We start from the raw sequence: 4,731 nt of genomic DNA, 5'->3' as shown, positions 1-4,731 counted from the left end.
GGATATGTACTCTGGACACATTAGAACCCAAGGGCTTAAACCGTGAATATGAAGTACAGACTTGATTCATTGGGCCGTGCACCATGTCACCATGTGTGCAATTGCATTGTCCAATGGCTCACAATGGTTATGCGTTTTCATTGGATGGATAATCGAAGCCATGTTTTTTTCCTTTCTCTTGGGTTTGTTGTGTGAGTAGACTATAGGATTAAGTTAGTTACCGCAGGCAGTGGATTTAGCTTCCTGTCTTTGGTCCAGTGGTAGATTGATTGTTTGGTCTATGAGCTGTTATGGGTTTTAATCCAGGTGAATGCCCATGGGCTGCTTATAACTGTGTGAAATATGTAGTTTTACTGGGCTGGGATGAGAGAATCCATCGAAGCATGGTGTAGGGATTGTGGTTCCTGTGTGCTAAGAAGAAAGGCTGGCACCAGCCAGAAAGCCCCATTACAGCCAATAATCAACCGCTAGCCGCTGGAACTCGTTGCTCTAGATCATGTCAAACTCACACCAAGCAGGAATAGATACATTAGCCCACCATCCCACCCAAAGAGCAACTTCTGCTGCGCAGCTGGCTTTCTAGGCAGCAGCGCTATCGTGATGTCAGCGGGGGACATTGTGACAAGCCAGTGTTCCGTCACTTCATGTTGTGCACTGTTCAAACGGAAAATACATCAACAGGCAGACTACAGAAAAGCTTACTAACAAAGGTTAGAGAGGGGCTTTCTCAGAGGGCTTTTTACAGTTTGTCTATTCCCAATTAGCCGTTTAAGTATGCTTAATGAAAGTACTAATTCTTTCATAGGCCGCCCATTCTTAGTATTTGACGTTCCTTATATTGCGGTATCAGGCTTCGCAGCAGGTTGCAAAACATTCATCACCCATGACTGTCCCCAATTGGGCTCAGAAGCTAAATGTCTATCATGACCTCTCTTTTTGAAAGTCCAAGAGCAAGCAAACTCTTCCTCCAGGAGAGGGAGCCAACAGATCACTAAAGACATCATCATTGCTCAAAGAAAACACCGAAAAACAATGGAAGCTTTAATTGGAGTGGAATCTGATAGACAGCACCTGATGCCAAGTCTGCATCTTCTAACACCTGCAGTCACTGCAGCAGCTGAATCCAATGTGTCCAAAAGGGTTCTATTCTATTCAATTGCAAATGATCTAGATAAGACTGAGAATAAGATACTGCACGGGACATAGCAGAGTTGGTCAAGTTGAGTGGAGATGAGTTTGCTATTTGGCACAGCTTTTGCATCAATAAAGCAAGTAAAAGGTGTGAAAGATAAAAAAAAGGGTGAAAGTGTGAAAAGTGAATTGGCCAAATTGAGGTGCATATAAAGTTTTTGCTTTCTTTCAATTCACTAATGGGGCTCATTTGAATCAGGTGAATTGAGTTCTGCTTTTGGAAACTGGGTTAAGAAGGGGTGCACCGGTCCTGGAGGTACTGCAATACCAGGTCAATGCGTGGAGTGGACAGAGCAAGATTTTTTCCATCTCCTTGTTCTAAAAATCCATTTAATATATGGTCCCCAGAGAGGGGACGTATCAGTTATTAAACTGATAAGAACAGATTTAATTTTTTTTTTTTTCTGTTTATCAGTAGGACTTCAAAATAACAAAGGTGATCGCCTCCCGTTGCCTGGGAACCGTCCAGGCACAAGAGGGCTATGTGTCACCAGAAGGCGCACACACTTCCTCAAGGCCGGCAGACGTGCAATCCCAGGCACCTTCCAGTACCGACCAAGGTAGCGTCCTCCGAAACTACACTTGATCTTAGCCAAAAGGCCGAGAAGCTATAACCCGAATTGGTTACGGCCTTGAGTGGCACCCTGGCCTATACCGGACACATCTTAGGGAGAGGGAGACAAACCCACGCCTACAGAAGACATTTTGTCACCCAAGCCAACCCTTGAAAAGGCTGTTTTGCAGAGCAAAAACAAGAAGAATGATGCTTTTTGCAGCCGACGCCCACTGCAATTAATCTGAATAACTCCTCCTCCTCCAAGCACCTCCCCTCCCCCTTGCAGTCTTTCCAATTCATGATACAAAAAGACGGACGGACAGGACAGGACAGGACAGGCTGCCTGACTTTCCGTCACTGCCACCCTTTGCCATCCTTGCCCGTAGAAAGCCCTTTCATCATCCCCAAACCCTAATCTTTTCCCTTCCCTTCCCAGCTGCGTCTCACTCCCTTTCATTAGGAAGTGAGCGCAGCCTTTTCTCCGTTCTGCACATGCGCGACGTTAAACACAAATGCGCAGGCGTGCGTTCCATTAGCCTCACTGCATTCCACTCCCATACAGGAAGTGGGCGCAGCTATTACTACGGTCGCACATAAAAGAACCCACGGCCACCACTGCACACAGCTGACTCCACCACAGGACACCCACTTCTACACCAACGCAGGTAAGACAGGATCGGCACCTCTATGCTCCCGTTACAATCAGGCTCAGTCACCATGTGATAACGCTCTCAACTCTTTAGTTGCAGGCTCCCCTTGCTTCACCTCCACTGGCTGTGCTGCCATTTCCTCTCCCACCTGGAAGGTATACTTTATTCCACTATTTTCCTGTTTCTCTCTTCCCCCTTTTCCCATAACCTACTTTTATCTGCATTTGTGGGGTATCTATATGCTATTTACATCATAGTTTTATTCATTAATATGGAAGGGAAGAGTGCCCATGAGAGTGTTGAACTGCGGAGAGCAAGAGATTAAGCTGCTCCGATTTGCCACCATTGATAAGCTGTTCTCAGTAGATACACATGCTATCCAAACAGCAGCATCCACCATTGCTTCAGCCCACCCATTCAGTGACAGCTCACCAAGTCAGCCAGAGGAGTGGTGTAAGGAATTACACGTAGGCACTGACTCCACACCTTCACATCACAAGAAGGGGGTCTACAGGCTAGTGCAAGAATACGAGCAAGTCTTCAGCAAACATCCGCTAGACTTTTGAAGAATAAAAGGGGTCAAACACTACATCCCCACAAGTGCACACCCACCCATCAAAGAGAGATATAAGCCAAAACTACCTGCACATTACCAGTGTACCAAGGACATGTTGAGCAACATGAAGGAGGCTGGGGTTATCCGTGACAGTTGTAGCCTCTGGGCAGCTCCGTTGGTCCTGTTAAAGAAGAAGGACAGCACCACTCCCCTGTATTGAGGAATAGCTAGCTGCATTGAGAACTGCAAATTATTTTTCTACCCTTGATCTCACTAGTCGCTATTGGCAAGTGTCCGTTGCTGAGGCAGACCGGGAGAAGACCGCCTTTGCCACCCCGATGGGTCTCTGCGAGTTCAAAAGCATGCCCTTCGAGCTGTGCAATTTGCCAGGAACCTTCCAGAGGCTGATGGAATGCTGCTTGGGACACCGAAACTTTGAAACGGTACTGCTATACCTTTATGATGTTATTGTTTATTCTAAAGCAAACAAGATTTTAGGGTGTATAAAAAGGGAGATTAGATCCGGTGATCCCAACGTATTGTTAACCCTCTATAAATCACTTGTAAGGCCACATCTGGAATATGGGGTAAAGTCCTGAGCAGGTTGATAACCATTGGTTTGAGCATGGTAGGGTGTAGTGCGCATCTTCCTGCATCGGTAAAAGCTGCAGAAGTCCTTGAAGATTTCCGCTTCAAAGGCAGTGCCTTGATCTGTGAGGACTCTCTCTGAGTAGCCATGAGGTCTGCATAAGTGTGCTTGGAAGACCTTCGCTGCAGTATGGGCCATTAGATCTTTGACTTGTACCACAACCATAAATCTCGAGTAGTTGTCTACCATCGTAAGTGCATACGTGAGCTCGCCTCGATATTCTGCAACAAAACTCCCTTTTTCGATTTCAGTTTCAGCAAACACTCCTCTTCCTGTAGAAAATATTTATCATTACCTAAGACAGTCATTCTAATGCATGACAATATTAAGGCAATTTAGTTAAAACTTGTTTTAACTCACCTTTAAGGGGATTGATGTATTTCATGGTCAATCCAGGTTTGTCAGTGATGGCACTGACATAATGTATGGCGTCTTTTTCGGGCGTTATCCTTTGCCTTTTCATTGTGAAAATCCAGTTGCCTATATCAAAGCAAATTCTACTACTTGTAAAGTATGCAGAAAATGAAATGTAGAACATATAACATCAACTGCTTAGGAACGCATCATAGGTTAGTACTTAAAAGGATATTGTCATGTTCTAGTCATAATGCAAGCTGGACATTTTTCATGTTACCCTGTAATCGCCGGCCTGTTCTAATGCTCACAAGCCAAGATATAGGCTCAGCTGCTAAGGCTTCCCTCTGCCTTCTGAATGAAACTTGAATATGTCTGGCTCACTGTGTATATAGCAGGTGCTCAGAAAAAATAAGAGTCAATTCAATAGAAATAGCTCTGGCACACTATAGTGATCAATAACGTAAGAAAAGAACTCTTGGAATGCTGAAAATTCTTTATTTGTGCAAAAGGATAATTCATCCAACGTTTCGACCTTGTTTTTAGGTCTTTATCAAGGATAAAGTTATCTAAGATCATAAAGGGTTACAAAACCATATAAACACGTAATTAGTACATAGTACAACATAACAGTACAATATATTGCTACTTGAGAGTACAATGGGTCAAATGACCATGATGCACATACAAAAAATTTTTCCAAAGCCATAGTGAAAACATTTGTAGTGAGGAAAGAAAATTTCCACATGACCTATCTGGAGAAACATTCTGGATC

General features: G+C 44.3%; 1 pseudogene; it reads right to left on the bottom strand.

The window, feature by feature from the left end:
- Positions 1-1,425: 1,425 nt before the first annotated feature.
- Positions 1,426-1,632, bottom strand: LOC142289048 (U2 spliceosomal RNA; annotated as a pseudogene).
- Between the last annotated feature and the right edge of the window lie 3,099 nt (positions 1,633-4,731).

The sequence above is a fragment of the Anomaloglossus baeobatrachus genome, unplaced genomic scaffold (genome assembly GCF_048569485.1).
Source record: "Anomaloglossus baeobatrachus isolate aAnoBae1 unplaced genomic scaffold, aAnoBae1.hap1 Scaffold_89, whole genome shotgun sequence".
In the NCBI taxonomy this organism is placed as follows: domain Eukaryota; kingdom Metazoa; phylum Chordata; class Amphibia; order Anura; family Aromobatidae; genus Anomaloglossus; species Anomaloglossus baeobatrachus.
The sequence above is the reverse complement of the archived record's forward strand: the minus strand, read 5'-3'. Positions and strand labels throughout refer to the sequence as shown.